Raw genomic sequence first — 21209 nt, 5'->3', positions numbered from 1 at the left:
AGAAGGACATTTGGAGCAAAACCCTCGCATCCTGCAAACCCAGACAATTAGGTGCTCCCTTGATTAGATTAGGAGAGGGGTGTGTTTAGGATTTTTAGCCACACCAGTGGGTGGGCTCAGCCAGATGTAACCTCCAAAAATCACTTTCAGCCATGATGAATTTTTGAGGAATGTTGCTCCCTGGGATTGATTTTTGCCACACTTCCCAGAAAGTGGTCATCACAGGGGGAAGGACCCTGCCTCTGAATGGAGAACCAGGACCCCCTGGAGCCCACCCAGGAGCAAGGATAAAACTGGCAGACCTGCACCCACCAAAAAACAACAGCAGAGAGGGGCAAAAGTGGGAGATTCGAAAAAAATACTCCTGGTCCCGTGTGTAAAGCTCCCAACAGTCAATAAATCAAAGTACACACGGTTCCAAAAATGCAAGGTGATTTCTTTCAAACTGGGTGGTTCAGCATTCAATGGAGACCAAAGTCTTCGAAGCAAGAGCCCTCACTCACCTTCCGGTGACATTCTTCATCATAGGGCCAAGCTCCTCGTCAGGCCGGCACTGCAATGCCTGACGGGCCCCACACGGGGGCTCTTTGACTGAGATCTTTTTGAGAATAATGCACAACCGGTCAAAAGATACCCCTCGGGATGATCATCAGGCGTAGGTGGTCAAGAACTTTTTGGCTCCACTCAAAACCATAGTGGATTTTCAATCCTGATGTTACCCCGATGAGGCCCTACCTTTAGTATTTGGAGGGTTTTTTATTTCCTTATTATGGGATTCCCTATTGTTTAAAGGATTAGGTATGTACTAAGGTCCTGACGAATTGCATAGGATCATTTATTGACTATAAAACAGCGAGAAACATGTTGATCTACGATATAGTGACACAGGGGATCCTGTGCTTACTTTCTCCTCTTTTACTAATCTCTACTACGAGATCTAGTAATTATACCAATCATACTTTTATATGGGGGGTGTAGACTTTATTTTACTATATCCCTATGTATTGTTTTTAATCATGTCAGAGGTATAGGCATTAGAATAAAATTACAATTCGTTACCTCTAGTCATTTTTAACTACCCTTATACCAATCCTTCACTATCTTTTGACCGGTTGTGCATTAAGACCTGCACCCACACCTCAGTTCCCTACCAGGAAGAACTACAGAAGGACTGCCCTGCTGGACCCCTGACCTGCACCTGGACACTGCACTCTGGAGGACTGCACCAGCTGCACACTTGGGCTTCACCACAAGAAGGACTTTGCCTGGCTTCAACTGGTTCAAGGAGGGACTCCGTTTGCTACAGGTGAAAATTTGATAACCAGAGTCCCCTGCACCAACTCCTGAAGAAACCATCCACCTGACTACTGTCCAGTGGCCAAAAAGGAGTTTGTGCCAGGTGCATTCTGGGAGTTGTAGTCCGCACCCCGAAGGAGCATCTCAGAGCTTCTGGAACCTTGGGGTGAACTGTGGACCTCAAAAGAATCTTAAAAGAACATCTGGAAGAAGATCCAGAACTTTGGAGAACTTTTGGAAAAAAGCTCCATAGAGGGACCGACCCACCGTGCCAACTCTAGCCGGCTTGCCTCAACCCGGCCTGACTTGCAGGTTCGTCCCCGTGAAGAAAATCTCCAAAAAGTAGACTTATTCCGAACGTAGGAAGTTGACCGGGACCTTCCAGATAGCCTATCCGAAGTGGGATCCAAGGACATTGGATCAAGATTCAGGTTTGCCCCAGTCGAAGGATTTTCACCTGAAAAACGACTAAGTCCAACAGTAAAAATCCCCACCGAGGGATCCGCGACGTGTATCCAAGGAAGAGTTCCAGGAGGGCGGATTGGACTGGCAGGTCCGTCCTGCTGAAGAAAATCTCCAGAAAAACTAAGTCCTAAGGTAAACGTTTGACCGAGGCCTCCTGCGGGCTGTAGCTGAGCCGGGCTTCATTGTGGTTGGGATTAAACTTTGACTTTGCCCCAGTCGAGGTGCGACCAGATTACCAGATTGGCGCTTTTTGTTTCTATGTGCTAGAAAGCATTAATTCTTTTCAAATTAATTTCTCCGGTTCCCCATATCCGATTTTATTCATTTTGGTGTCATTTTAAAGCTAAAATTATTTCCTTTTTTTATAAATTAATTTTGGATTTTTAAACTGTTTCCCGTGTTTTCTTTAATTACTGTTTTGTGATCTCTGATTGCTTTACGCTTTGTCACCTAAATTAAGCCTTGTTGCTCGTTGCTAAGCTACCAAGGGTTGAGCTAGGTTTAATTTACTGAGACCTAACTGGACCTAAGTGGAGGTTAGAGGCCTATTGCTAAGTGTAGGTACTTGCCTGCCCTTAACAACCCATTTTCTAACACTTCATCATCGGGGTCCCACCCGAGACACCTAGCGTGTCACGGGTGTGGTGCGACGCATGATTACAGCAGAGCAGATTTTATTTTTACCACACATACTGGTTGGATTTGGCATGAGGGTGAGTGATTCAGTAGAACAAATTTTATTTTAAAGAGATTTCACAAAAATGAAATAACTGAGAGGCCAAAAAACTGAACCAATGGCTCACAGCTTGTGAGCTGTAAAGCCACAACAAGGCACCTATTGCTTTACAGTCCATTCACACACCTTTCATACATGACATGCACAAGACCATTCATGCGGGCAGCCACGGGCCCAACACATTACAACATTTGCATCGTCAGACAGCGCCACTCAAGGGCTCATCACTTACATACGCCCTCATGCCTGATACAGCAATCACACCAGCTGATGGGAGTTTGTGAACTGGTGTTTGTCTGGCAGTGTTGCAGTAGCCAACAGCAAGTCAATATTTACACCGCCAGCCAAGCGCCACCCCACGCACACCGCCAGCCAAGCGCCACCCCACGCACACCGCCAGCCAAGCGCCACCCCACGCACACCGCCAGCCAAGCGCCACCCCACCCAGGTCGGTCCCTCATGCACACCGCCATCACTTTTTTTTGTTTTTAAACACAGAAACCACTAATTATAAATACAAAACTACAAACACAAAAGCTCTAACTGAATACATGACAGTAATGCCAACTGTGAAACTGAACATATGAAAATATAAAACAGCTGTCTACGCTCACAGTATTTCCCAATAATTTGTCTGTGGTAGTTCTTGAAACAGCCACCCACACTCAACCCAGGTTTTGAAGGACAATCAGAGCAGTACATCCTAGTCTCCTTCCCGATACCTCTTCGAGCACAGACTCTAGATCTCTTAGCAGGAAAGTTTTTTTTTTTATTTTTTTGGGGCCGTGGGAGGAACATGCTCAGCAAAGTGACGATCTTTCAATCTAGCCACATCCTCCACCACTGCTTCTCTAGGAACTCTTGCCTGTTCAAGCACAACAAGGCTCGCTATGATACTCTTGAAATTTCACAAATGTTATCCTTGAATCTGGAGAACTATCTTTGAACACAGCAAAAGCATTAAAAGTTGCCAAGTGAACCGGTGAACCACTAACTTCTTATACCAAACATAAGACTTACGAGCAGCAGTGTAAGGTTCCAACCTCTGATCTACTCCATCAACACCACCCATGTGCTTATTGTAGTCTAAAATGCATACAGGTTTGCGCACTTCAGCAACTTGACGCCAAACAGCCACAGGTGAAGTACTCTCATCATGGATGGTAGTTAGCATGTACACCTCCCTCCTGTCTACAAATTTCAGAGCTAGCAGCTCATCATTCTGCAAGGCACTGCACTGTCCCTTCTCAAGTTTTTTACAGACAAGCTCTCTTGGATAGCCTTTCCGATTAGATTGTGCCACAAGAAAGAGTGTCCACTCTGAACAACTCCTTGAACAACTGAACTCCAGTGTAGAAGGTATCTACATATAAATGGTGACATTTGTGAAACAGTCGTCTACCAAGTTCCCACACAATTTTCTCACTCCAAAAGTTGGTGGACAATCAGGGGGGTCAATACTGGAATCCCTACCAGTGTAGACCCGGAAATTATAAACATCCTGTACTACTTTCAGACAGCATATACAATTTAATTCCATACCGTGCCCTCTTGCTAGGAATGTAATGCCTAAAAACCAAACGACCCTTTAACAGGACCAAAGACTCATCTACAAATATTTCTTTGCCTGGAACATAGATTTCTGAAAAACGATCTACCAAATGATCAAGGACAGGTCTAATCTTAAAAAGACGGTCAGAATCAGGGTGATCTCGTGGAAGGCTAAAGCATTATCTAAAAACAAAAAAAGAAAATAGGCAAATCTGCCCCATCGGGGGGCAGAAATGCCATAGAATATATTGCCCCCTGGGGGGGCGACCCTTGCCCAAGGAGCCACCCCCCCCCCCACACAGAGTGCACACATGGTCCCTGGCGCTAAGTGGCAGATGGGCCCAAAAACAAAATAGGCTGATCTGCCCCCAGGGGGAGCAGAACTGCCCAATATTGCTTTTTGCCCCTTGGGGGCGACCCTTGCCCAAGGGGGTGCCCCCCAACACAAAATCAGCCCAAAAAAAAATCTGTGGTTTCTAGTGGCTTTCTGCCCGTCTTGGGGGCAGATTGGCCTAAAAATAAAAGGATGATCTGCCCCCAAGTGGGGCAGAAACGGCGAAAAATACATTGGCCCCCAAAGGAGAGTGACCCTTGCCCAAGGGGTCGATCTCCCACACTATAAACACACACACTAATTCCCAGGTGTCTATTGGGCATTCCTGCTGCCCGATCACATCCCCTCTATTAGAGGGATTCCCCCCCCCCCCCGACCCCCGCCCGGAGGTAAAACTCACCTTCTTTCCTCTTGGCGCACTGGAAGCAAATAGCTTCCAGCACGTCTTTGCACCCTTTCATGTCAGCGCGCAATCGCGTGCTGACGTCTTGGGGGGGTGGGGGGTCAGATGTGGAAGGGGAAACTATTTTCCTTCCAAACCTGTCCTGGGGGGTAGGGGTGGCGGCCCTCAGGGGGAGTACTAGCGCTTCCCCCGAGGGTCTGTACACAGACTGGTTACGCCCGTGGTGCCTGAGGCGCGCCACCACGGACATAACCATTACGTCTGTAGCGTAAAAGGGGTTAAGCTAAACCAGTTTGCTGGTTTGCACAGAATGCCCAGTGAAATTTTGAGAGAAATATTTTAGCATCATGGGCAACTGCCACAGCTAACCTCAGAATGGCTTTATTTTAATTTCCACAAGCGAAGAAAAAAATGCAGTATTTTGACAGTTCAATTGCCGTTTAAAAATTCTCCTTTGGTTGAATGTGCAAATGTATGTAAGATTGTGTCATAGTTTTACACCATTCCTCAAAGTAATATGAGATAGCAACAACCCACTTACGATAAGGGGTCAAGGAAGGAAGGATGCAGTGCAGCTTAAGGGAAATGCAATTAGTCCTTGCATGCGGTTGACCACCTTCTCGAATTAAAGGCATAACACAACATTCCGATGATGCTGTGATTACCTCCGTTGCTTTTATTTTTTTAATGAATAATCAATTCACATAGCTCTGCAGGGTGTTGCATGTTGTCCCTTAAATTGGCATGGCTGAACACCATATGCCCTGTAATGTCAGTTTGGTTCCCCAGTGCTCGATATTGATACTATTATTGTGTAGCTATTTTAGCCATGTTCTGAGCACTTGTTTTAGTTAACTAGGCCTGCAGCTCTGCACTTTCACCTGTCTACGTTTTATTCAGCATTGCTTTATTTTTCTAGCAATAGCTTCATTTGCGGTGCTGTTTTATTTCCCTATATCTTGTTGTTCTTTCGCCTAGGAAAGCATCACATTCTTAGTAGGACATATAGTTCACTTTGTGCTTTCTCCAAGCCTACAGTCAGATAGGGTTGATGACAAACGTGGTATGCTGTCTCCAGCATTCACACAAAAACAGTCATGCGTGGGGACCATTTCTTAGAATGTCAGCTGTGTTATTATAAAACACCCCTTAGTGCCAAACACGTTAGTGAGATTCTAGCCAGATGACCACGAATGTATGCTGATTGCTGCAAGCTTCACTACAGCTACCTACTTAGACGACCAAGCCCTGATCCAGATGGGGACGGTGTCTTTTAAGACATCGTGCCTCTTTTTCAGGTATGAGGGATGATGTTCTCCCACGGGAAAACCCAAAGGGCAGATTAGGCTTAGTATGCTGCGCTCATACATAGCGTAGGTGAGGGGCTATAGATCCACTCCCCTGTTTAGACAGCATAGTCGGACTGTTCGTGTTTTACATTTTTAGTCACATGCCTGATCCTATTGTCTTTCATTATCCTTGTTATTGCTATGCACCTGCTTTTATCTAAGATGCAGATATTTTGATAAATGCCTATTTAAATATATTCTGCCTCTGGTGTCTTTGCCTGAGTGAGATTTTAGTAACTGAGATAACTGGATGCGATCTGATGTACCAGATTCCCTGGGGAGTCTATCTTACCATGAGCTCGGTTGCCACAATCATCTGTCAGCGATGGGGTGCTGCTAGTTAGCTGGAAACCCCGGATTAGGCCCACAAGTGTCACCAGGTGTGGAATTATACTCATTACCCACCACTTAAGCAGTCCTACTGCCCAAATCCAGTAGCCTCATTACCCTAATGAGAACCTACGCAACACTATGTGATTAACTTAAAAACAAACTAGAAAGAAAGAATGACCACTTCCACCTCCCTATGATCATTATACTGTCTGACTCCCTTACACAGACCACCCTTCCAAAATGGCTGACCCATAGAGCTATTTTGGTACCCATTTCTCGTTGCTTCCAGTTAATTTAAAGTAACACATGGTCGGTAGAAACTTTAGATGCCCACATTCCGCCTGACTCCTCCGTTAAAACTGAGCAAATAGGGATGGGCAGACTAGATAATACTGGGTAGTTGGCAGCCCCACACTTAATATTGTCCCACTTTGAACAGTAATAGGCAGGGAGCCACAACTCATCATTAGCTAATTTTACTTTCAGGCTTCTGTAAAACCTGGCCCGACCTACATTCCCTACACCTTGAAGTTTCCTGGGGATGGAAACTTATACCCATTCTTCAAAAGAACACAGCATGGAGCTGCGCTTACAACTAAAGTTGGCAGTGTTAGCTCGCCTTGTCCTTAGTAAGTAAACTTATGAGGGGACGCGTATAGGTCGATGACCCTTTTGAGTCGCATGGAGTATCCTAGTCATGCAGTGACTATTGAATCTATAGCTAACATCAATAATCAAGAAACTTTCTATGGAAAACAACTAAACCATAATACTCAAGAATAACCACTACTCAGGAAGGAGTTAACAATTTTTATTCCCTATTGATTACAATTCTAGATCATCCGTTAGTTCAATCTTTATTCAAATCAATCCTTTTTGTTAATCCATCATAAAAGACATACATTCTTAAAGGAAGCTTTCTATGACAATGTGATACCACAAACTAAGAATACCAGCATTAATAGTGAAATTCAGCAATTAGGTTTGTCAGTCATTGTCATTGTCACTGTCAACGTCACCCTAACAGCCTACCTAACCAAGATTAGCATTAGCATGGGGGTCTTCATGCAAAAACAATTTAGAGAAAACATCAATTTGGAAAAAATCTACCTAAGTGAGAATCTTAAAAAAAAGCGCAGTTGATACCTAGAATAAAAGGCATAAAAATAGTCTGTCACCTTTTCATAGCTACCTATCCAGGATGGATCAGCAACAAGTCAGTCTTCGTCTTCAGGTCATCTATTAGTCAGCTACGGATCAGGCTCACAGACCATGAGCCCAATATCAGCACCTCGGACAGCGTCTCCTGACGTCATCACGACACCCAGACTGGAAGCAGCAAGAAAGAAAGCTGATGGTATTGTCTAATTACCAATGCCATATCCAGGTTCACTTTACATCTTCTACTCTTCATCTGGGGTACTTTGATGTTGCACAGTGGTCGGGAAAGGTGTGAAGTATGGACAACTGTATAGGTGGATAGGATAAGTAGTTAGGGTCAAATGTACAAAAAGTAGGAATTGTGATTTCCTAATTGCAATTCTTACTTAATCGTAATTAGGGAATCCCAATTCCTAATGTAAGCAAACTTACAACAGTTAAATAGCAATTCCTAGTGGGTCACATACTGAGCTGATTTTAATGAGGTTGTCAGCTGTTTGAGTCCCATTAGGCATGGTGGTTATCAAAGGGATGGTGGCATGCTGGAGTCAGGGAACCCCCATGTCTGATTGCTTTTCAATAAAACATTCATTTTTTTAGTTTAAATGCAGCCTGTTTACCTAAAGGAAAAAGGCAGCATTTAAAAAAAAAAAAAAAAAAAAAAAAAAAATGATGCACTTATGTTTCATATGTTGCTCGTAAAAAAACATTCTCAAATGGAAGGGGTCATAACGGTTGCCACCTCCTTGAGATGTTGGTAAAATATTACTGTTATGCAACCGGAATTTGGTCGCAAATCATTAATACAGGTCATTCATTCAGTTTTGATATTTGGAAGGCACGTCTTAAACAAATACCAAATCAGTATGCATTCTCAATACCAAAATGTGTTACTGGATCGCAATTTGGGATTCATACATACCAAAATGCTTTTTGTGCTTGCAAACAGGCAGAGTTTTGTAAATGTGGCGCTTAGTTCTTTCACATCACAGATGATAGAATCATAGGCCATTGGTTCTGGTAAGCCACACTGGAATCATAGGCCATTCGTTCTGGTAAACCACACTCTCGTAAAATAACTGCAGGGGGCTTTAATACTATGGTTAAAATCCGGTTCCCAGAATGACGTTCCCTTAGAATGAGCTGCTAAGGTGCTTTTTATCCGAGGGGTGGCTTCAATTTCTAGTTATTTTACTCATATATCATAAACTGTAGAACACATCAGCTATACTTCATCATTGGCCACATGTTCCTGATTCGCTTGTTAGATGGCCAGTAAAATGCAACCATTTCCCATTATCCCTCTTCACTCCCTCTGATGTACGTTGTTTGATATGAAAAACCGAGAAGGTATAACATTGGCTTATCATGTATTTCTCTTAATAATGTGATGAATGCTAATGAAGCTCTGAAGTACACAAATTGGGATCATAGTACAAAAGCTTGATTAATAATATTCTGAAAACCTAATGATTTTATGTTTTTTCTAAAATGTCATAATTAACCTCTGTTTTTTTCAGGGCACAATCAGGACCAAATCATCACACGCGTAACTACCGTTCATTAGAGACCTGGCGTGAAAAGAAGCCAATACTGAAATTTTCAGTGGGTAGTCTTCTGAACTGGGGTAGGCAAAGTGAATTCCAGTATCTTATTCAATTTGGGGCCTCTAATCATCAAAAACTCTTACAGGTTCCCTCCAAAGTCAGTCAATTTGTGCTAGATGTAAGATTAGCCACCACTCTGGGAAACAGTCCATGCTCTCGGTGGCTCGAAAATCATAAATACGATTACATAAGTTCTTCTTGAGGGAAACAGTGACAGCATCATTTGAGTTTTCTTCAAGAGTGCACATAGTGAATTTCTTAAATTGCTTTATTAGCAGTATGCTGGTTTCATAAAATTCGGCAGGACTAATTTCAAACCTACTAGAGTGAGAAGCTCCTCCTGACTGTTCGGAATTTACATTTAATAACAGATGACACGCCAAAGCTGCATATGAACTATTAATTTCAGGTGCCCTCCCCAAGCAGGTGCAGTCTGAACTGTCAACATTGGGATGGAATAAACGTTAAACAGACCTGCTTTTAATAATCGATATGAGGGGGACACAATTGAGAGAGTTACAATACATAAGGCAATGTTTCATCTGGCATGCCAACTGAACAATCACAATTTATCCTGGTGAAAAAAAGAAGTGCTACGATAGTAAATTGTGCTACACCGTTGTTCCAGTTAAAGAAGCACTTGTGTTTGCAGGCTAGTGATGCCTCCACAAACTCTCTCCTGTGCAGGGCGCATTATCATTCCGAATTCTACAAGCACACAAGGGAGATGCCACTAATGCATTGATGGTGAGCTATCAAATTAGTTTTTCATGGGTCATCTTTGTGAAATGGTTATTTCTTAGAAATTATTCATACTAACTGCTAAAACTGCCATAAGCATTTCTATGTAAGGTTTTCTCAAGCCTCCCATTCCTCTAATTTAATTTTAGATTTCATCACCTCTGTTTATTAACTCTACATAGCACTTGTGAGGGCCTATCAATAAGGCGCTCTGTTTAAATATGTCACAATACATGAGAAGACATTATGTACATAATCATTTGGTACTGGAGTATAAAAACTTACGACCAATGATCATATGGCTAGACACATTAATAATTAAGTGCAAACCCTGTGACTGAATAATCTCCCTGCTTCTATTCCGGTCAATGACAGATGAGTCGATCAAACGACTGTCACAAATCATCGGGCAAACCTAGAGACTAGGTAACCTCTGTAGTGTTTGCTTGTCTGCTTAGACGTCTCAGTAAGGCATTCATTTTTCCTAAATGTGTACTTTGCCCCAAAAATGCATTTATATCAATAAACTTATTTGAAGATCATTTACTGACATATCTTCCTCTTCATTAAGGCTTACCTGCCCTCTTAAAGGCATTTTCAAAGACGAAATTAATTAAATCTTTTCAAAATTTCTCTGAAGATCACCCACTCTTGATAAGCCAGCTGGTTTTGCAAATCTTTATTTGACTGACTTGTGATCACGTCTTTATCAATAAATTGCCAAGGCACTATCGCAGTTCCCACAATGCACCACACTATTTATGCTTACATATTACAAGATTATTGGCATTAACCCAATTGAAAAAGGGATATTTCCAATGTTCAGCTTCTTTTTAGCCATCTCACACTCTGTCTGACATATGTACTAGCACATTAATCTGTTTTAAACCTGTTGGAGGGGTTGGTACTGTTGTCAGATATTGAAAAATAAACTTCATTTAATTCACCTGTCGGTTACATATATACATAGTATAAGGACAGAACATCTATTTATAAAAAGAAAAAAAAAGTATGAGGTATCTTTGCTACACAAACACCAGGATTCGTACGTCAATCTGTGGGACAAAAGACAAGATAGCAGGTTTTAACTTTGATCTACATCTATGGACTTGATACTGTGCATATGTTTAAGACACTGCACACAGTTTAAAGCATTTACATTAAAATGGAAAATCAGAGCAGGAGCTGCAGTTTGCACAGTTTGGAAACAGAAAATAAGAGGGGCAGCCTCTGCTCCCCTTTGATAAAGCCCCAGTTGCTATATCACATGTAATTTTTCAAAATAAACATCTACTGGATTGGGGACACCTAAGTGAAGACAATCGCTAGGTTTTAATCACCAAACTTCTGGGGCGACATCGCAACTGGCTGCTGGTTTCTAATACCTATTTCTAAAAATGTTTTGTTCTAAATGAAACATGATGTGCCAACTCTAAACAGGCAAAATATGTGCCGTACAATAATCGAAAATATGATGAAGCCTAACCACATTCTCCTTATAGAATTTCTGACGATAGTCCCTGAATGCAGAGGTAATTTTCCTAGAACTTAGTGTGGCTTCCTTAGTGACATGAGATGTCAGGAATAGTAGCAATTTTCTTAGCCTTTTGATAAGATCTGCCAAATTGGGATGATTCTAACTATTGATTCTGTATACTTGTGTTGAACAGAACTTTTAATCTGATTTGAATTTTGATTGTAATGTTACCACTTTCAACAAACTGTTGGTCAAGACCTATTGAAGCAATAGCTGATCTCCTGACAGAATGAAGACGTCTTGACAACTACTATGGCCACAACAGTTGTCACTGTTATGCCATTCAGAGAAAGGGAACATAAGCTGACAGCTTGATCAGCTGTGACCGATTGTGAGAATTGTCTCAAACTGACAGAGACGGAAGTGCATCCTGACTGGTTATTCAATGATGACATATTGCACATCATCTGTCATTCACAGAGAAAGACGTACAATCTGAAGGCTATTTCTGCTATAGCAGATTTGGCTCACTGTCTCTAATTGAAAGAGCAGGAAGGGCATCCTGATGGCAGCTTCAACCCTAAAGATATTTTACTTGTCTCTCATTGCCAGAGAAAGGTGTGCCGATTCATTCCTGTTAGTCTGTGCTCTGAAAATATTATAGGAGACGGAAGTACATCCTGACTCAACTGGGAGGAGAGGCACGACTGCGAGGTGAATCAACTTTAAAGATTGTACTATATCTCGCTATTGACCGGGAAAGGATGCACTGTGATACCTGCCTATGCTTTGCAGATTGTATTCACAGCTGCCAAAGAAACAGCATGTCTGTGCAGATTATGCAACCTGTCTCACACTGTTGGAGAAGAAAGGAAATCTTAGAGGTGAATATATTTAGTCAATAATACATATTAGCAGGCACAGATTCTGATACATGAAGTACAATTCAATGTTTTTGGTTAAAGTGATTTGCAAACAAAACCTTGGACATTCGGAAAGCTCCCCTGTGAATTCAATCTGCTCATTGCTTACCATTGGATTGTTGTTTTGTAACTCACATTTGCTTGTTTTCTATTTGCTGGCTCTATTTGTTTTAGGCTATCCATCTTGAGGTCGTCCCTTCCATGGCCCTTACCTTTGTTACGGTATCCTTCCACCAGTGCTCAATTTGTAAACAAGAATTTAAATCTTGTTCTTATCTTGTCATATTTGCTGTGCACTCAGACAGGTTAAATGTAAATCTCTGACTTATGAGTGAACTTGGTGTTTACTTTTCTTGCTCTGACTTCAAAGTGACTCATGCTGATAATGGGGATGTAATGGACCAAAGGATGTAAAATTTTATTTTTTTCTAACACGCAACAAAATATAAATGACTTTAAATGAACTGTGCAGATATTTCAGAATTAGAGAGCACAAATGAAGCACATTTTTTGGTAATTCTGAAGTGTGGAGGAAACCTATTTTAATATTATAAAAAATATAACGGATAATGACAGTTCCACTCATCTTTTGTGCGGTATATACTTTTATCAGTAAAACTTATGCCTGTGCAAATGTAATAGTCATTTCAATTGTAAATGTGTTGACTGTAATAGTAGTGCACTACCACAACATGCATACTCCACTTTCTCACTTCACCACTCCACTGCACTCTACTCTGCACTACTCCACACCAGTTCACCCTATGCCTCTCTACTTTACACCACTCTACGCCAATGGTCCAAATTTGCACCACTCCACTGTACTTAACTCTATGCCTCTCTACTCTACAGCACTCTACGCCAATGCAGTCTAGGCCGCTGCACTCCCCTCTGCACCACTCCCCTCTATACCACGCTTCACTATTCTGCAACACTGCATCACTCCTCTCCACACTGGTGCACTCTATGCCAATCCACTCTACGTCACTCTAATCTACTCTGCACCACTGCACTAAATGTCAATGTATGCTATTGCACTCTGCCGCTCACCACTCCATTCTAAGCCACTTCACTCTAGTATGAAACAATCTACTCTGCACCACTCCACACCATTCTACTCTACCCTGCACCATTCAATTCTACTCTTCACCACTCTACTCTGTGCCACTTCACTTTACTCTAACCACTGCACTCCACACCAATGCACTCTATAATCCTTTACTCAAAATCAATGCAGTCTATGCCAATCTACTCTGCCACTGGACTCTACTAAAATGAGGGGTTCATTTGTCATTGAAATTATGGTTAGTACTGCAGAAAGAAAAATTAAGACCTGTTTTAAGTTATAAAATATCTAACTGTTCTACTTCCAACAGGAGCAAACCTGTCAGGTGGTGATAAATTTCCTAGATAACGAGAAGGGAAGTTTCAGTTCTAATAAGGTCAAGAGGCAAGTATGATGCATTTCTTTCTTCACTTGATATAAAATAGCAGTTATCAAAGACTTATGGTAAGAAAAAATAGAACTACTTATCCCATGAGACATAGGGAATAAGTGTCCATAGTAACCACAGTCCAATCATAACTCGGTCAGCCATATATGTGAATGACGTCCCTTCCTTTTCCTCTTTCTTGAATGCTCATCAGTTGTCATTGTGTTTCTTACTTTCTCCTCATTTAATGATTATCACTGAATATTGTGCTTGTTTAAAGATTTAATTGTTTAACTGAGACCTGTGTACTGTTATCACGCAGGGTAGGTTTATCTCCCAGTGTGATTTTTTTTTTTTCTCCATACCTCGTGCGTCCTGAGGAGGTGCTCTCGTGTGTGGACAACGGTCCTTTTGTGCCCGTTGCGGCCTTGTAAAGAGCTGTTTCTATCCAGCACTCTAACAAAGCTTGCACGTGCGTTAGAGGATTTTTGTGAGGAATTCCTTTGGTTTCCTCATATTATTCCCCAGCCAACCCTCATGTTTACACCACTACGGCAGTTGTTATCCCCTGTAATTTCAAGTCATGGATTACGACTACAGAGCAACCTAGTGAGCACAATTTCATTTATAACTGTTTTTACGGTTATAAGCAGCAGGCTCCCCTTTGTAAGTTTTGGACGTACATTTTTTCACTGGTGCAATCATCTGACTATTAATCGATCACTGTGGTGATCATGGATACTCATCCTTCCAGGATGCTAAGGAACAATGGCCTCCCCAACAGTGGACCAAGCACTTTGTTTGGCAATTTCTAGATCCCTGCACACACCCCCCCCCCTTCTCAAAACCCCCTTAAAGACAAAGTGGATAAATTGGCTGAGAGTATGCAGGGGGTTTTAGTGACCCTAAATCTCAAGAACCAGGCCCTAGTACTAGTGTTGAAATGTGAAAGAAGGCCTATAAGCATGATGCGGGGCCATGGAGGGTTTCAATAAATTGACAGAAACCTTCAGTAAGAGTGTTTGCATGCTTAAACATACACCCTACCGGGAGGGAGATCGTCCCAAAGAAAATTGTGGCGCTGCCACCCAAAATTCAGACCCTGATGGTGGGTTTCCCTTTAGAGGGGAGGGTGACTCAGATTGTGACATTTCATCTGAGGATCAAGAATCTAGTAGACCATGGCGTCCGAGGGCCTAATACTTCTGATTCCACTGAGGCGGACACAAACCAGTGTGACATGTTCGACCCCTCTGATATCGATCTACGGTCCTCCGAATAGACACCCGACCAAAACGTGGCAGAGTACGTTGCTAGTAAAATCCACCAACCTTTAGAAAAGGAGGTCAGAGCAAGACTCCCTTGCAGTGAGGGTCTGGGGCACTCTGCCTGCAAAGTCCACCGCTCCGCATATCTTAATGCAAAATTAAAACCATTTTTCAATAAATCTATGAAGGGCCCTAAAAAGGGCATACACCAATCCTTGAGAAATTTCCTGGATAAACTCCTGGACGTTGCTTGCCCTCTTGCCCAGATCATCCAGGTGGCAGAACAAGCAAAAGCGATCAGGCATTCCCATTTCCACTGAAATAGTAGCTGGTTGGGATCAGAGAGCTATCTGTTTGCTGGTAATGCGAACTGTGCGCTTGAGGCAGATCGCAGGAGATCCTTGCTTATTACAATCGACCCCAAACTCGGGGATTTAGCAACTTCTGAGGTGGGGCGACTGCCCACAGTAACCTCTTTGGGGGGCCATTCATCAAGGAGTTGGGAATGTTTGTGGCAACCTTTTCCGCCCTTGACATGGCATAATCTTCAATTAACAAAATCTTCCTAGGAAAGGTTTTTGCAGGGCCCGGACGAGGCAGGGGCTGCTCCTTCCACCAAGATCTCTCTAGAACTCAGTTCAAAAGGAACAGTGGCTGGAATGATGGAACACACTGAACCTTCTACCCCAGCAGAGGCTCAGGCAGAGGAAGAAACAACTGAGGAGGTGCTAATGCACCAGGTGGAAACATCAGTAAGCAGTACCCTTTTCCCCCTCCCCCCTCAAAGCCTTGGGGGGGGGTGGGCTGGGTAGACTCCTAAAATATGCTCACAATTGGGGAGGATTACAACGGACCTTTGCATCCTTCAAACTGTCTGAGGTTTTCACATCGAATTTTATGGATCCCTAATTCAGAACACTCCACTGAGACCTCTGGTCTTTTTGAACGAAGAGATGATTCTCATCTATGCTGAGGTGATGGAGTTATTATGCAAAGGTCCTATGTACAGGTCAGTACTCCACCCTCAGGGGATTTTAAAATACTTGTTTCTGGTGCAAAAGGAGGACAAAGGCTTCAGACCAGCAGTAAATCTGAGAGGATTCAATGAGTGATTGGTTTACCGCCACTTCAAGATGGAGGGAATCCATCTCCTAAGAGACATTTTTTGGAGGGGAGATTGGATGGTCGGGTTGGATCTCAAAGATGCCCACCTCACAATTCCCATCTTCCCACCTCACTGAAGATTTCTCCAGTTCGCCCCTTCAGTCTATCCTCAACCCCATGATGTTTTACAAAGCTCCTGAGACCAGTAGCGGAGATCCTTCAACCAGGAGGAGTAAGGATGATCAGCTACTTGGACGACTTCCTTCTGATGGACCAATCTCAAACACAGCTCCGATTCAATCTGAACATGACTATTGCTCTCCTCCAGGACTTGGGGTTTGTCATCAACGAACGGAAATCAGAACTTATTCCAACAGATGACATTCCTAGAATTCCTCATTGATTCAGTAGTGGCTTCACTGAGTCTTCCCTCTTTAAAGGTCACAAAGAAACTCAGAACCATCCTGCGACAAGACAGAATATCTCTGTGCCAACTGGCCAGAATAGTGGGACTTCTATCATCCATCAAAGCCATTTTCCAGGACTTTTGCATTATCAAGCCCTCCAGAGACTGAAGGCTTCTCACCTACGCAGGGTGAAATGGAATTAAAAAAACCTTTGAAACTCACTAAAAAACAAAGGTTGCAAGAACGTTATAGATGGTTTCAGATTTTTACACACAAAACCATAGAAATTCAGCAGTTATTTCAAGTAACTATAACTCATGTCCTAAGGTAACTATAACTCGCACCCTCGACATGCACAACTAATTACCCGAGATATTACATCAATCATGACATCTTGGACATCATTGATAATATCACTGTAGGTAGTTATAGTTAGGACCTACTTTCCCTAGAATAAGCGTTTTTGACTTGCCTATATCTTTGGTCCCGTTTGACGAATCTTCATAAAATTTTCCCCAAAAAGTGCCCAGTAAGGTCTTGTGGATGGGAAGTATCAGGGGGATTCGTCAAGTGGAGGCTGATAAAGGGGACCTGGAGTGTGTTTCCCATTCTAATTCCCATAGCAATTTTGAACATGACAACAGCCTGAATGGAATTATACCAAATTTGGCAGAAAGGTAGCGGTCAGTCCAGAAAGAAGCCTTCTTGTGGTGTGATGTAAATCCGTTCAGTAGTCTCTGAGGTAATAATAGAAAACTAAATATAGATATCTGGAAGCGCAAATAGTTAGCAAATATACTTGTGACCTATTCACAGACTCACGAGCCACAGGAATGCTCTCATTGGCTGGGCGCAAGCTGATCTGAAAGTTGCGCCCACCATTTTCTAAAATGGGGGCTGGTCTCTGGGGCTGAAATGTGATTGGAAAAAAATGGGAAAGGGGGATTAGAGGTCAGTGTGGAGATACTCTGACCCTATGAATGAAATGGGAAAGTGATAGTGTGTTTTGAAAACGGGAAGGTGTTTTTTTCTTACACAACATGGATATTAGAGAGTCCACTGCAATGCCCAGTGCGGGTCCCTGTGTGTAGCATTGTGCCAAATTCGTGAATATCAGATAAAGCACACACACACAAATAAAACACATTGGCACACTCACCCATCAACTCAGTCGTGCACATACTCACAAAGGCGCTCAGACACTCACGCACCCAATCACAGATCCAGTCAGACCCACTCATCGCCCCACTCAAAATCTCTCACTCACACACAGACTGTAGGAAGTTGGCTCTGTATGCACTATTTCAAAGTAAGGAATAGTATGCACAGAGTCAGAGGGTTCCCCTTAGAGGTAAGATAGTGGCAAAAAGAGATAATACTAATGCTCTATTTTGTGGTAGTGTGGTCGAGCAGTAGGCTTATCTAAGGAGTAGTGTTAAGCATTTGTTGTACACACACAGGCAATAAATGAGGAACACACACTCAAAGACAATTCCAGGCCAATAGGTTTTTGTATAGAAAAATAACTTTTCTTAGTTTATTTTAAGAACCACAGGTTCAAATTTTACAGTAATACTTCAAATGAAAGGTATTGCAGGTACGTACTTTAGGAACTTTGAATAATCACAATAGCATATATACTTTTCAAATAAATCACATATAGCTATTTTAAAACTAGACACAGTGCAATTTTCAACAGTTCCTTGGGGAGGTAAGAATTGGTTAGTTCTTGCAGGTAAGTAAACCACCTACGGGGTTCAAGTTTGGGTCCAAGGTAGCCCACCGTTGGGGGTTCAGAGCAACCCCAAACTTACCAGACCAGCAGCTCAGGGCCGGTCAGGTGCAGAGGTCAAAGAGGTGCCCAAAACACATAGGCTTCAATGGAGAAGGGGGTGCCCCGGTTCCAGTCTGCCAGCAGGTAAGTACCCGTGTCTTCGGAGGGCAGACCAGGGGGGTTTTGTAGGGCACTGGGGGGGACACAAGTTAGCACAGAAAGTACACCCTCAGCAGCACGGGGGCGGCCGTGTGCAGTGTGCAAACACACGTCGGGTTTTCAATGGGAGACCAAGGGGTCTCTTCAGCGATGCAGGCAGGCCAGGGAGGGACTCCTCGGGGTAGCCACCACCTGGGCAAGGGAGAGGGCCTCCTGGGGGTCACTCCTGCACTGAAGTTCCGATCTTTCAGGTCCTGGGGGCTGCGGGTGCACTCTCTTTTCCAGGCGTTGGGATCTGGGAGTCAGGCAGTCGCGGTCAGGGGGAGCCTCGGGATTCCCTCTGCAGGCGTCGCTGTAGGGGCTCAGGGGGGGCAACTCTGGTTACTCAGTCTCGTAGTCGCTGGGGATGTCCTCCCTGAGGTGTTTTCTCCACAAGTCGAGCCGGGGGCGTCGGGTGCAGAGTAGCAAGTCTCACGCTTCTGGCGGGAAACGCAGTTGTCTTGAAGTTGCTTCTTTGGAAACAAAGTTGCAGTCTTGGGTGAACAGGGCCGCTGTTCTCAGGAGTTTCTTGGTCCTTCCAGAGCAGGGCAGTCCTCTGAGGATTCCGAGGTCGCTGGTCCTGGGGGAAGCGTCGCTGGAGCAGTGTCTTTAGAAGTGGGGAGACAGGCCGGTAGAGCTGGGGCCAAAGCAGTTGGTGTCTCCGTCTTCTCTGCAGGGTTTTTCAGCTTAGCAGTCCTCTTCTTCTTAGGTTGCAGGAATCTGAGTTCCTAGGTTCAGGGGAGCCCCTAAATACAGGATTTAGGGGTGGGTTTAGGTCAGGGAGGGCAGTAGCCAATGGCTACTAGCCCTGAGGGTGGCTACACCCTCTTTGTGCCTCCTCCCAAGGGGAGGGGGGTCACATTCCTATCCCTATTGGGGGGATCCTCCATCTGCAAGATGGAGGATTCCTAAAAGTCAGTCACTTCAGCTCAGGTTGCCTTAGGGGCTGTCCTGACTGGTCAGTGGTGACTCCTTGTTTTTCTCATTATCTCCTCTGGCCTTGCCGCCAAAAGTGGGGCTGTGGCCGGAGGGGGCGGGCAACTCCAGTAGCTGGAATGCCCTGTGGCGCTGTAACAAAGGGGGGTGAGCCTTTGAGGCTCACCGCCAGGTGTTACAGCTCCTTCAAGGGGGAGGTGATAAGCATCTCCACCCAGTGCAGGCTTTGTTACTAGCCACAGAGTGACAAACGCACTCTCCCCATGTGGCCAGCAACATGTCTTGAGTGTGGCAGGCTGCTAAAACCAGTCAGCCTACACAGGTAGTTGGTTAAGGTTTCAGGGGGCACCTCTAAGGTGCCCTCTGGGGCGTATGTTACAATAAAATGTACACTGGCATCAGTGTGCATTTATTGTGCTGAGAAGTTTGATACCAAACTTCCCAGTTTTCAGTGTAGCCATTATGGTGCTGTGGAGTTCATGTTTGACAGACTCCCAGACTATATATTCTTATGGCTACCCTGCACTTACAATGTCTAAGGTTTTGCTTAGACACTGTAGGGGCACAGTGCTCATGCACTGGTGCCCTCACCTATGGTATAGTGCACCCTGCCTTAGGGCTGTAAGGCCTGCTAGACGGGTGACTTATCTATACTGCATAGGCAGTGTGAGGTTGGCATGGCACCCTGAGGGGAGTGCCATGTCGACTTACTCGTTTTGTCCTCACCAGCACACACAAGCTGGCAAGCAGTGTGTCTGTGCTGAGTGAGGGGTCCCCAGGGTGGCATAAGACATGCTGCAGCCCTTAGAGACCTTCCCTGGCATCAGGGCCCTTGGTACCAGGGGTACCAGTTACAAGGGACTTACCTGGATGCCAGGGTGTGCCAATTGTGTAAACAAAAGTACAGGTTAGGGAAAGAATACTGCTGCTGGGGCCTGGTTAGCAGGCCTCAGCACACTTTCAATTCAAAACATAGCATCAGCAAAGGCAAAAAGTCAGGGGGTAACCATGCCAAGAGGCATTTCCTTACACAGACCCACTCACACACAGACCCTCATGCATGCACAGAGCCACTCAGACCCTCATGCATGCACATATCCACTCACACCCACCCACTCACACATTCATGCACACAGTCACAGACCTACTGAGACAATCATGCACAGTCAGACCCACTCAGTCACTGATGCACCCACTCACAGACCCACTCAGACATTAATTTTTTTAACGTTAAGTAATTTTAATCACTATATAGTAATCCAACCACTGCTGCACACAGCCAAAGGGCCTGCAACCAAGCCCTTATTGCCACCCAACCCCATGACGCTCATGGCCTTTGGCTGTACACAGCGGAGTTGGTCACAGGGCCTCTTTGTCAGTGGATCTGTGAGTGGGTGTGAGCCTATGAGTGGGTGCATGAGTGAGTGGGTGTGTAAGTGGACGCATGAGTCTGAGTGAATGAGTGTATGAATGAGTGTATGAATGAGTGTATGAATGAGTGTATGAATGAGTGTATGAATGAGTGTATGAATGAGTGTATGAATGAGTGTATGAATGTTTTTTAAAATTATTTTTTGCATATTCACGAATATTTACGGCTATTAGAAGGGTGTATTCTCGAATGTTTGCGAAGATTACAGAATATTCGCCAATATCACATGTGCTGAAAAAAAGAAATATTTAAACCCATAATTTGCCCCTCAAACACCCCTA

At 43.9% G+C, this 21209-nt stretch overlaps 1 long non-coding RNA gene across 1 annotated transcript in view; it reads left to right on the top strand.

Annotated features, from left to right (window-relative positions):
* The window catches only part of LOC138273928 (uncharacterized), a 78565-nt gene extending 64738 nt beyond the window's left edge, over positions 1 to 13827 (top strand). Inside the window, exons 3-4 of the long non-coding RNA XR_011200302.1 lie at positions 9149 to 9255; positions 13753 to 13827. This is a non-coding gene — a long non-coding RNA (uncharacterized lncRNA). The remainder of the gene's footprint in view (positions 1 to 9148; positions 9256 to 13752) is intronic.
* The last annotated feature ends 7382 nt before the right edge of the window (positions 13828 to 21209 follow it).

The sequence above is a fragment of the Pleurodeles waltl genome, unplaced genomic scaffold (assembly GCF_031143425.1).
Source record: "Pleurodeles waltl isolate 20211129_DDA unplaced genomic scaffold, aPleWal1.hap1.20221129 scaffold_121, whole genome shotgun sequence".
In the NCBI taxonomy this organism is placed as follows: domain Eukaryota; kingdom Metazoa; phylum Chordata; class Amphibia; order Caudata; family Salamandridae; genus Pleurodeles; species Pleurodeles waltl.
This window is presented reverse-complemented; position numbering and strand designations above follow the sequence as displayed.